General features: G+C 42.7%; 1 protein-coding gene across 2 annotated transcripts in view; it reads right to left on the minus strand.

Annotated features, from left to right (window-relative positions):
• Nucleotides 1-13,604, minus strand: part of LOC140199046 (cyclic AMP receptor-like protein A) — a 187,240-nt gene that overhangs the window by 31,089 nt on the left and 142,547 nt on the right. The window lies entirely within an intron of this gene.

Below are 13,604 nucleotides of genomic sequence, written 5' to 3' on the forward strand. Positions count from 1 at the left end.
TCCTTAGTGAATGCAGGCTGCCACTTTCTTGTCACAATGTTGCTTGCGGCTGTGCTGGCATTGGTGGTTGGTCTGGTTGGGTTAATCAACACTTCCAAGCGATGAAGGTCCAGCTCTGTGTTTGATGACCTGGCGACAAACTTGTTGTGCCTTCAGGAGTATGCAGCCACAAATGATTGTGTGGCGACGCCAGCAATGTCTGTCTACGATAAATCCATAGAGCACTTTTCCTATTTTTTGACAATCTGTCATGGTAGCCAGGGATCCTGCACATCCTGATACTGTCTAACCCACACTACAGCTCCGGGCTTGAATGACTTCACCTGCCATGATCTTGGACGCTGGATGCTGTGGCAGCATTGCATCAAATATTGTGCACTTTATTCCCCAAAATTGCTTCAGGAGACTTTCCCTCGAGGCCTGGATGTGCTGTAATTCGATATATCAGCAGAAATATGTTGATGCTCCTTACCCTCTTGATTTCAGAAGCAAATGTTTGAAGGGGTATTCACAAACCTCTCTGCTTGCCCGTTGGACTGTGGATGAGTAGGTGTGGACAATGCCGCAAAATGCTGTAAACTGAATTGAGTGCTGTTGTCAGAAACAAGCACACACAAATTGCTGGTCCTGCTGGTAGAATATTTTGGTTTCGGCTAGGGATAAGACGCCATGTTGTTCAACTTAGGAATGTTGTGTCAGCCAATCAGCATGGTGGGATCAGGAGAAAGTACTAGAGAGAGGGGACAGAAAGAATTTTTGGTGAAGGACGGGTCTTTAGGCGGGAGCTGAGAGAGGACTGAGGGGAAGATGCCACAGAATGCCGTTGGAAGGAGAGTTGCCATTGCACAAAGTGCTTTGTGCAGATGAATGGCTCCAAGAAGGGCCAACACTCCTGAGGAAGAGCCAGTTTGTTCAAGAAGGATTTTGAGGAAAGTCCAGAATGTGGTGGGTGTTTTCACACGACTGTGGGTCCAGTGCTTGAGTATATGACAAAATGCAGTATGAGCTCCAGTGGTCATTGGGCACAATGGACTGGTTTAACCAGAATGGGCCCTTTTATTTATTTTTTCTTTCTTTTTCCTATTAACTGTTCAAAAAAGCTGATATTAATAAATATGCCTTCTTTATAATTTTACGTGGTGTACGATCTGTTTTTTTCTTGTTCAGCACATCTCCAGATACCTCATTGATGTAAGGCCAGTCAAGGTTGAGGAAGATGTTGTACTCTTCTACTGATGTCATACACAATATCCATAATTGGGGGCAGTAGTTACACAGCACTTGCCCCAATCGAGGTATCTTTAATCAGAACATCACAACATTCCTGTTTGGTTGAACAACCCCACATAATACCAACCCTAGACGTATACTGTTTATGAAAGGTAGCCTCCTCACCACTGAGTTACAAGGCTGTTAGAAGAGCTGGCTAACGAGCCAAGTTTGCTTACGAGCCCAGTGAGGGGACTCCAGTGTCAACCAGGACAAGGTAAGTACACCTGTTGATTGGGCCACCGAAGTCAATATATACTCAGTTCCAAGGTCTAGTAGCCTGAGACCACAGTTGTGGATCTGAGTACGGATGTGATACCTTTGTCTATGCCCAGCCTGTACACAAAGCTTCTTGCTAGGACTTTCATTTGATTGATGCCCAGGTGAGCAAGGTGGAATTGTTTCAGTACTTTTGGTTGAAGTGTTCCTGGGCATTATTCTGTCTCCAAGATTTCAGCAAGAGTGCACAGTTGAGAGCAATGTATGATGTCAGTAGAAGAGTACAACTTCTTCCTCAACCTTGACTGGCCATACATCAATGAGGTGTCTGGAGATATGCTGACGAACTGGATCTGCAACTGTTTCATTCTGATATCAACTGTGACCGGAAGAACTTCAGCAGCATCCAATACAAGCCAGTGAACTTCCCGATCAATTGAAATCGTAGCTACAGCTGCGTCTTTGTTTTCAGTAACTCATTGATTCATAAGTCTGGAGAGGGCATCTGCCTGACCAAGTTCCTAGGTTGATGTGTACTTGATTTCAAAATCATTGGCGAATAACACCATTGCCCATCTTTGTGAACAGTCAGCTGTATACACTGGGATCCTTTCTAAGACCCAAAGATGGACAACAGTGGCTTTGATCAGTAGAGAGAGTGAAGCATCTGCCATAAAACATTTTGTGGAATTTCTTCACAGTGAAGATGACTCCCAAGGCTCCCTTCCGATTCGTCCATAGTTCCTTTCTGCTGCGGTCAGTGATCTGGCTGCTTGCACAACATTTTTTTGGAACTATCAGGGAAGATATGGGATATGACAGCTCCCAACGCGTAGTTGGATACATCTGTCATAACGACTGGCAACTCTCGGTTGAAATCCCTCAAGAGAAGATCAGATGACAGTGTATTCTTCACCTAATCAAAAGCCTTTTGTCATTCTTTGGACCACTTCCACGTGGCACCCTTGTTGAGCAGGGTGGCAGAGTGGCTCCTTCAGCCACTGCATTGCTGGGTGGAATGTTGAATAATGACTGATCGTGCCCAAAAATTATCATAAAGTGCCGACATCAGATGTTGGATGCATCCTTAAGAAAGCAGTGATATTTTTGGGATCTGGGTGTCAACCGTGCTCATCTATGACAAACTCCAGATTCTTGACTGAAGACATCAGTAGGCTGTAACCCTTCTGCCCTAAGCTGCAGTCCAAATACTAGTAGTTTGTTCAAAACATGGTCCAGACATAGTTTTGTCTGATCCATGCCCATCACAATGATGTTGTCAAGGTAAGCAGCAACACTATTAATACTACTGAGCATGGTGTCCATAAGCTATTCGAAAATTGAAGCACCTGCCTTTAGTTCAAAAGGAAGACAGGAGGAAAACAACCCCTTAAATGTTGTAATGGTGAGAAGCTTCTGTGAATTTTTTGCCATTTCTACCTGGAGATAGGTTTCAGCCAAGTCAAACTTCACAAAGTAGTAACCACCGCTCAATTTTACAAAGGTCTGCAGGCAGCAGTAACGAGTATTGGCCTGTCTCCAGAGCCACACTGAGACCAGTTGGGAAGTCTGTACACAGCCTCACTGTGCCATTGGCTTTCTTAATGATGACTTTCAGAGCTTCCCAATATGAATAGCTGAAAGCTTTATTCACACCAGCTTGTTGACCTCCAACCCTTGCCCAACAATCACTAAGCCTGCGTATGGTACTAAAAGATGAGAGGCATTGATCGTGTGGATAGTCAGAGGCTTTTTCCCAGGGTTGAAATGGTAATACGAGAGGGCACAGTTTTAGGGTGCTTGGAAGTAGGTACAGAGGAGATGTTACGGGTAAGTTTTTTACGCAGAGTGGTGAGTGCGTGGAATGGGCTGCCGGTGATGGTGGTGGAGGCGGATACGACAGAGTCTTTTAAGAGACTCCTGGATAGGTACGTGGAGCTTAGAAAAATAGAGGGCTATGGGTAACCCTAGGTAATCTCTAAAGTAAGTACATGTTTGGCACAGCATTGTGGGCCAAAGGGCCTGTATTGTGCTGTAGGTTTTCTATGTTTCTTTGTTCTTTAGGGACAGAAGACTAGCTTTGCATTTGGACAGAGAAGAGTTCTGCTTGCAGTTTGGTGCAACAGCCTAAATCTTTTTGAAACATTACTACATAGCGCTGTTGCAGTTGTTGTTCTATGGTCTCACGTACAGAAGTTGGTGTGGCGATGACTGACATGATTTATAAACACAAAATATTCTGCAGATGCTGGGGTCAAAGCAACACTCACAACATGCTGGAGGAACTCAGCAGGTCGGGCAGCATCCGTGGTAAAGATTGGTCGACATTTCGGGCCGGAACCCTTCATCAGGACTGTAGAGGGAAGGGGCAGAGGTGCTATAAAGAAGGTAGGGGGAGGGTGGGAAGGAGAAGGCTGGTAGGTTCCAGGTGAAAAACCAGTAAGGGGAAAGATAAGGGGGTGGGGGAAGGGAGGCAGGGAGGTGATAAGCAGGAAAGGTGAAGAAAGAATAGGGGAAAACACAATGGGTAGTAGAAGGAGGCAGAACCATGAGGGAGGTGATAGGCAGCTGGGAGAGGGGTTAGAGTGACATAGGGATAGGGGAAGGGAGGGGGAGGGAATTACCGGAAGTTGGCCAAAACAGACAGAATCTCCCAGTAGCCACCCACTTCAACTCTGCTTCCCACTCCCATTCAGATATGTCCATACATGGCCTCCTCTACTGCCATGATGAGGCTAAACTCAGGCTGGAGGAGCAACACCTCATATACCGTCTAGGTAGTCTCCAGCCCCTTGGTATGAACATAGAATGCTCCAACTTCCAGTAATTTCCTCCCCCTAATGTGACTGGTGGGGACCCAAGTGCCTACCACATGCGTTTGGAGCTAATGGTGATGTCTGACACCATATCGAATTGTGGCTTGATCAAATGATTGCTGATAAATACATTGACATACCACCTCCTGGGACCGTAAGGCAACTTTGAACGTGACCATTAAAATCCTTGTAGATTTTGATCGTTTCTGAAACTTCTTGTCCTTGTGCTTCACTGGCCTCGAACACAGTGAAGGATGGCAAATGCATTCTTTGTGACCACAGCATTAGCATTTGCTGAAATTATGGGCAGTTTCTTGCGTAATACCATGCACCACAGTTCCAACAAACAGCGTTTGGTCGCTGGGGGACCAGCTGAGTGATGACATCTGGGCCTTTGGAAACTGCATTGTCATAGCTCTGTTTGACTGGATTGGAATCGTGTTTCAGGATGGTCAAACACTGACATCCTTGAGTGACAACTTGTAGAGCCACATCAGGGTCTTCCTCTAGTCTGGCCAGGAGTCATTTGCAAACATCTGCTTAACTAGGAGCCTGAAGTCCACAAATAAAGATCAGACTGTAACTCAATCATGCTTGAACACAGCTTGAACTTTTCAGATTTGTGATTGATGACACCCACATATGTGATGAAGTCATTGGCATCATTCTTAACATGGTCACGAATACTGAAGAGAGGTAACTACTTTCCAAATATGCTTGTTAGCTGCTGGACAGTTTCATCAAAGGGCGGGTCACGTGGGTTCTTAGGCAGGACAAAGTTGAAACAACGTTCAGGTTCAGCAATACCCAATTCTGGGCGCAAAGTGCAGATGTTGGTGAACTTGACCTGAATATATCTTCGTAATTCCCAAAGCGGCATCAAGCTGGCAGGTGGTAATCGATGCAACAACTGACTCACAAGTGTTCTGTTCAGTGTTTGACACCAACATCGTTAGACTCACTGAAAGCCTGCAGGTCAAGGTTTCAATTATCTTCAGCTGGGCTGCCTCAAATTGAGCTTGCTGCTGTTGTAGAACCGTGCGCAAGTCTTCTGCTGAAATTGTGCAAGGTGATATAATACAGCACCTTGTCACTAATTTGTTGCCCAATCACAAACAAGATAAAATCTGCAGATGCTGGAAATCCGAACAACACACACAAAATGCTGGAGGAACTCAGCAGGCCAGACAGCATCTATGAAAAGAGTACAGTTGATATTTCAGCCAAAACTTCGACTGTACTTTTTTCTTAGATGCTACCTGGCCTGGTGAGTTCCTCCAGCATTCTGTGTGTGTTGCACCAATTTGTTGTGTTCACTTGCTTACAAAATACTGATGAGACCTGAAGCCAGGAGATAAAACCAAGTCAGAACACAAAATAAACATTTATTCAGTAAAACCACACAACTACAAAATTCTCAAAACTCAACAGTGCATCCCAAAGCACTACTATTTAAATAGTTTACCCAAGAACATTTGAGATGTTGATAGGAACAACAACCAATCAGTGAAAGTCAGCCTGGGATTGGATGTCAGCTGACCAATAGGCATTGGCTGTTTCGGTTCACCGTTAGAGATTTACATATTCAAAGAAAAGATCACTTTATAGCTGTAAGAAAACAAAATTAATAACCATAAACTGAGCTTTGACCAGTGACCAACTGGGAGATCAGAAACTTGAGAAGACGGAATTTCACTCAGGTTTGCTGACCAAATATAAAAGGCAGCAATTCGCAGACGAGAACAAGATTCCTGGATGACTTATTGCCTTCTGGGGGCCAGGGTCTGGGGCATCTCAGACTGAGTCTTCAGCATTCTTAAGTGGGACAGTGAACATAGCAGGTGTAGGCAAGTAGGAACAAATGAGGTGCTTATGGAGTCTAAGAAAATGCAAGAGTACACTTAAGACATAAATCAGGAGGGTTAAAAGAAGGCATGAATTTTTTTCTACAGGTATGCAAAGAACAAAAGGGTTGCAAGAAACAAAATTGGTCTGCTGGAAGATCAGAATAGTAATCCATGTATGGAGCCAAGACAGATGGGGGAGATCTTAAATTAATTATTTGCATCTGAATTTACTCAGGAGACAGAGATAGAGTCTACTGTAATGAAGAAAACTGGTCTCAACTTCATGGAACCTGTACAGATTACAGAGGAGGAGGTGTTTGCTATCCTGAGGCAAATCAGATGGATAAATCCCTAGGGCCTGACAAAGTGTTCCCTTGGACCCTACGGGAGGCAAGTGCAGAAATTGCTGGGGCCCTAGCAGAGCTACTTAAATCATCCTTAGCGACAGGAGATGTACCAGAGGATTAGAGAATAGTCAATGTTGTTCTGCTGTTTTAAAAAAAGGCTCTAAACATATACCAGGGAATTATAGGCTGGTGAGTTGCAGGAAAGTTACTGGAAGGTATTCTAGGGACTGGATATATAAGTATTTGGATAGACATGGGCTGATTAAGGACAGTCAGCATGGCTTTGTGTGTCTAACCAATCTAATGGAGTTTTTCGAGGAAGTTACCAGGAAAATGGATGAAGGCAAGGCAGTGGATGCTGTTTACATGGACAAGGCATTTGACAAAGTCCTGTATGGGAGGTTGGTCAAGAAGGTTTGGTCACAATGCATTCGAGATGAGGTAGTAAATTGGATAAGACATTAGCTTTGTGGGGGAAACCAGAGAGTGGTAGTAAATGGTTGTCTCTCTGACTGGAGGCCTGCCGCATGAATCAGTGTTGTGACCATTGTTGTTTGTCATCTATATCAATGATCTGGATGATAATGTGGTTAACTGGATCACCCGATTTGCAGTTGACACCAAGATTAGGGGTGTACTGGACAGTGAGAAAGGCTATCATGGCTTGCAGAGTTCTGCATCTGCTAGAAAAATGGCAGACAGAATTTAATGCAGACGAGGTTTTGCACTTCAGTGGGACCAGCCAGGGTAGGTCCTGCACAGTGAATGGTAGGGCACTGAGGAATGCGGTAGAACAAAGTGATCTGGGAATATAGCTGCATAATTCATTGAAAGAGATGTTGGAGGTAGATAGGGTCATAAAGAAAGCTTCTGGCACATAAATCAATGTATTGAGTACAAGAAATGAGATGTTATGTCGCGGTTGTATAAAATGTAGGTGAGGCCTAATTTGGAGTACTGTGTGCAGTTTTGGTCACCTACCTACAGGGAAGATGCAACCAAGGTTGAAAGTGTGCAGAGAAAATTTACAAGGATGTTGTCGGGTCTGGAAAACCTGAGTTATAAGGAATGATTGAACAGGTTAGGACTGTATTCTTTAGAATGTAGAAGATTGAGAGATTTATTAGAGGTATACAAAATTATGAGGGGTATTGATAGGGTAAATGCAAGCAGACTTTCCACTAAGAATGAGTGAGACTTCAACCAGAGGTCATGGATTAAGGGTGAAAGGTGACAAGTCCAAGAGGAACATGAGGGGAAATTTCTTCACTCAGAGAGTCATGAGAGTATGGAATGCGCTGCCAGCACAAGTGGTGTATGTGGGCTCGATTTCAACATTTAAGAGAAGTTTGGATAGGTACACGGATGGTAGGGGTATGGAGGGTTATGGTCCCGGTGCAAGTCGAATGGAGTAGGCAGTTTAAACGGTTTCGGCATGGATTAGATGGGCCAAAAGGCCTGATCTGTGCTGTACTTCTCTATGACTCTATGCCATATCTGAGGAGTTGTACGAGATGGGATGAAAGTAAGTTTTGGTTGGAGTTCAAAATAGGTTTTAATCAACTGACAACAGCCTTACATTACAGGATCTCGTCAATATAATAGATTTGCAGAAATTATTCCATAGCATGTGAATAGAAAGTAAAGTAATTGAAAACCAAACATGGCTGAAACACTGAAATTTTAGAGACAAAACCAAAAGGAGATTACAAGGCTGTAATACATTCTGTGGTTCAAATGTAATACATTGTTCAAGCTTCATTATACTGACATTGAGGATTGTGAAAGCTTTTGTTAGATTACCATCCGGTAATCATTGTTGGAAGCAGTTGTTATTCTAAAAGATACACTATTTCAGCAGTGATTGCATACATAAAAGACTGAGCATCTAAAAGTAGAATAACATAATGGTAGATATAATGTACAACATAATGTCAAAGCTTATTATTTTCATTTATTTATTTACAGTACTGTGCAAAAGTTCTAGGCACACATATATAATTAGGGCGCCTAAGACTTCTGCACAGTACTGTAGTAATTTCAGGTATTGCACTGTACCGCTGCCGCAAAAAAAACAACACATTTATGACATGTGTAAGAACTGATAAACTTGATTCTGATATGGGTCTCCATTGTGGACTGAGAGTGGGAAGGGGGCAGGGAGAGGGGAATCATGATTAGTAAATAGGGGAGAGGTGAGGGTATAGGAAGTACCTGAAAGACATTCTGTAATGATCAATAAACCAATTGTTTGGAATCAAATTACCTTGCCTGGCGTCTGCACCTGAGCAACCCAACTTCCTCACCCAAGGCACTCTTCCTCTTTCACCTGTCCCATACTTCTCCCGCAGCGCTCCACCCTCGCCATTTCTAACATCCTTTACTCCCGCCAGATTTACAAACTCGCTGTCCGCTCCATTTTGACAAATACAGTACTGAGCGGAAGTCTAAAGCACCCTAGCTAAATATACATGCCTAAGATTTTGCACAGTACTGTACTTAGCACAGAGTAGGCTGTTCCGTCCATTGAGACACACCGCCCCAGCAACTCCTGACAAACCTGTTTTATCCTAAGCTAAACACGGGACAATTTACAATGGACTGTGGGAGAAAATCGGAGCACCCAGGGAAAACACAGGCATTCCATGGAGAGGACGTACAGACTCCAAACTCCGGAATACCCTGAGCTGTACTAGCATTGATCTAATCACTATGCTACTGTGGCACCCACACTATCATTATCACACAAACTTCGGTACGGTGTAATGATGGTACACGGCACAGTGTACTAGCCAGCTGGAAGCACCTATTCTGCACTGTATGTCAATATACCCTAAAAAATTATATATCTGCAGATTCTTGATGGTTGAAATAAAAACAGAAAATGGTAGACATACTCAGCTGGTCAGGCAGCATCTGTGGAGAGTGAAATAAATCTGCTTCTCTACCTCCTCCATATTCTTCCTTTTTTTCTAATCATTAGAGCACTTACTTAATTTACCATGGAAATTGTAATTATTCAAAGTAATTAAAGACAAATGTCAGAAGCTCTTAACTCTCAAAAAATATTTGCTGAGACCGATGGTTAACTAAGCAAAAGACAAACTGCAAGAGGAATTCAGTGGGTCAAGTACCATCTGTGGGAGAAAAAAACTGCCAATGTTTTAGGTCAAAACCCTGCATCAGGACTGAGGTGGTCAAGAAGACTTGTGATACGAATCAAAACTCTTATTTGAAACTACAAAAGTAAAGGTAACAAATCTATCATTCGTAGAGAAGACATTAGTTTTAAGAAATCATTACTTTGTATTAAGATTAATATTTTGTGATTTACATCATATCTGCAAATATACTGTACTTGCAACAAGAACAACTATATTTATTGAAATTCGTTAGTGAGTGATCAGAACATAAGCTATGAAAAACAATTTTGTGAACAATAACAAACACAACAACAAAGGCTGTGGATGAACCACGAGATTCATAGTCTGCTGAGGGCTATATCTGTGGCATTCAAGGACTATACAAGAAGTCCAGCTACAATCTAAGTGCAAAAAAACAATTCCAATTGAGGTTAAGAGACAGAATCTGGATCGCTGCCAGTGAGGGTACAAATAGGAGCACTTGGCAGATAACTGCATGGCTAAGAAACTGGTGCAGTGGGCAGAGGTTCAGATTTCTGGATCATTGGGACCTCTTCTGGAGAAGATACAACCCACAAAAATGGGATGGGTTACATCTGAACCCGAGGTGGACCAATATGCTTGCAGGCAAGTTTGGTAGAACTGTTCAGGAGAGCTCAAACTAATTTGGCAGGGGGATGGGAACCAGACTGATAGGGGAGGATGGGGTAGTTGGTTTACAAAAAGAGGCATGTGTAGTGAGACTGCTAGCAAGGACAGGCTGATGATAGGGCAAAATTGCAGTCAAGCGATGAGCTGCAATGTAACAGGAGGTCAAAATCGAAAAGGGTGATGGATACAGGACTGAAGGAGTTACATTTGAAAGCATGTAGTACACAGAATAAGGTAGATGATCTTGTAGTGCACTTAGAGGTTTCTATGTATGATGTTATGGGCATCACTGAATCATGGCTGAAAGAAGATTATAGCTGGGGGCTTAGCATCCAAGGACATACATGTCAAAAGGACAGGCAAGTAGGCATGGTTCTGTTGGCAAAAACTGAAAACAAATCCTTAGAAAGAGGTGACACAGGATCAGAGGATGTAGAATCCTTGTGGGTAGAGTTAAGAAACTGCAAGGATAAAAATACTCTGATGGGAGTAATATACAGACCTCTGAACAGTAGCAAAGATGTGGCCTACAAATTACAACAGGAGATAGAAGATGCATTTCAAAAGGGCAATGTTACAATAGTCATGAGGGATTTCAATATGCCGGTAGATTCGGAAAATCAGGTTGGTGCTCAGATCAAAGAGGGGGTTTGTAGAATGCCTATAAGATGGCTTTTTAAGAGTAGCTTATGGGTGAGTCCACTAAGGGATCAGAGCTATTCTGGATTGGGTGTTGTACAATGAACTGGAATTGATTAGAGAGCTTAAGATAAAGGAACCTTAGGAGAGAATGACCATAATATGATAAAAGTTCACCCTGCAATTTGAGAAGGAGAAGCTACAGTCAAATGAATCAGTATTACAATGAAGTAAAGGAAATTACAAAAGCACAAGAGAGGAGTTGGCCAAAATTGATTGAAAGGGGGCATTTACAGGGATAATGGCAGAGCAGCAATGGCTAAAGTTTCTGGGAGCAATTGGGAAGGCGCAGGATAGATACATCTCAAAGAAGAAGTAGTCTTCTAAAGGCAGAATGACATAACCGTGACTGACAAGGGAAGTCAAAGTCAACATAAAAGCCAAAGAGAGGGCACATAGTAAAGTAAAAATTAGTGGGAAGTTAGAGGTTTGGGAAGCTTTTAAAAACAAACAGAAGTCATAAAGAAGAAAAAGATGGAATATGAAGATAAGCTAACCAATAATATTAAAGAGAATACCAAAAGTTTCTTCAGATGTATAAAAAATAAAAGAGATGTGAGAATAGATATTGGACCACTGGAAAATGATGCTGGACAGGCAGTAATGGGCAGGGGGGGGCAAGGAAATAGCGGATGAACTAAATAAGTATATTGCATCAGTCTTCACTATGGAAGACACTAGCAGCATGCTGGAAGTTTGGAAGTGTCAAGGGGCAGAAGTGAGTGAAATTGCCATTACTAGGGAAAAGGGGCTTGAGAAACTGAAAGGCCTGAAGGTAGATAAATCACCTAGACCAGATGGTCCACACCCCAGGGCTGTGAAGGAGGTCGCTGAAGAGATTGTGGAGATAGATATAATAATCTTTCAAGATCATTACATTCTGGCATGGTTCCAGAGGACTGGGAATTTTCAAATGTCACACCACTCTTCAATAAGGGAGAGAAGCAAAAGAAAGAAAATTATAGGCCAGTTAGTTTGACCTCAGTGGTTGGGAAGATGTTGGAGTCCATTGTTAAGGATGTGGTTTTGGGGTTCTTGGAGGCACATAATAACATAGGCCAACGTCAGCATGGTTTCCTCAAGGGAAAATCTTACCTGACAAATCCGTTGGAATTCTTTAAAGAAGTAACAAGCAAGATAGATGGATGCTGTGTACTTGGATTTTCAGAAGCCTTTGACAAAGTGCCACACATGAGACTGCTTAACAACTTAAGAGCCCATGGTATTACAGAAAAGATACTAGCATGCATAAAGCTGATTGGCAGCAGGCAAAGATTGGGAATACAGAAGACTTTTTTGGGTAGTTGTCAGTGACTAGTGGTGTTCTACAGAGATCTGTGTTGGGACCACCTCTTTTTATGTTATATAGTAATGATTTGGATGACAGAACTGATGGCTTTGTGGCTAAGTTTGCTAATGATACAAAGATACTGTAGGTGGACGGACAGGTAGGGTTGAAGAAGTAGAGAGGCTATAGAAGGACTTAGACAGATTAGGAGAATGGGCAAAGAAGTGGCAAATGGAACACAGTGTCAGGAAGTGCACAGTCATGCACTTTGGTAGAAGAAGTAAAAATTGAATTTTGAATGTTTTGAATTTTCTCTCTGAAAAGGGACTTGGGAGTCTTCGCATAGGATTCCTGAAAGGTTAATTTGCAAGTTGAGTTGGTGATATGGAAGGCAAATGCAATAACGCATTCATTTTGAGAGGTCTAGAATATAAAAACAAGGATATAATGTTGGTGTCTTACAAGGCACTGGTGAGGCCTCACTTATTGTATTATGAGCAGTTTCGGGACTTCTATCTAAAAAAGGATGTGCTTACATTGGAGAGGGTTCATAGGAGGTTCACAAGAATGATTCCAGGATTGAAAGGCTTATCATATTAGCAGGGTTGATGGCTCTGGGCATCTGCTTCCTGGGATTCAGAAGAATGGAGGGGTGGGGAGTGGGGGGGGAATCACAATGAAACCTTTTGAATGTTGAAAAGCCTCGATAGAATGGATGTGGAGAGGATGCTTCCTATGGTGGGGAAGTCTAAGACCAGAGGACACAGCCACAAAATAGAAGGACGTCCATTTAGGATGAAGGTGAGAAGGCATTACTTTTACCAGAGTGGTGAATCTGGGGACTTCATTTCCACTAGCGGCTGTGCAGGACAAATTATTGGATACATTTAAGGCAAAGGTTGACAGGTTCTAGAGTAGTCATGGCATGAAGGAGAATGAGGCTGAGAGGGAAATGGATCAGCCATGATGAAATGCCTGAGCAGACTCGATGGGTCAAAAGGCCTAATTCTGCTCCTATATCTTATCGGCTTATATGCAAAAGCGAAACCTCAGTCAGCCAGCTGCTACCTGCATTTGTTAGCTCCCTGTTGGTTATGTGCTCAAAACAGTCCATAAACACTGATGACTAGGTGAGAATGTCAGCTCTTTTCCTAATTTACAAAGTCATTTGTTTGTTATTTCTTCCATCATGTGCATTTTCTTGTGTATCTGTGAAATCTTCTCAAAGATCATGATGGGTTTGAGATTAAAGGATGGTATGATTTAATTTCTATATGGACTTGGATACTGACACCAAAGATACAAAATCCCCTGTGGGTAGAAAC

The sequence above is a fragment of the Mobula birostris genome, chromosome 6 (assembly GCF_030028105.1).
Source record: "Mobula birostris isolate sMobBir1 chromosome 6, sMobBir1.hap1, whole genome shotgun sequence".
NCBI lineage: Eukaryota > Metazoa > Chordata > Chondrichthyes > Myliobatiformes > Myliobatidae > Mobula > Mobula birostris.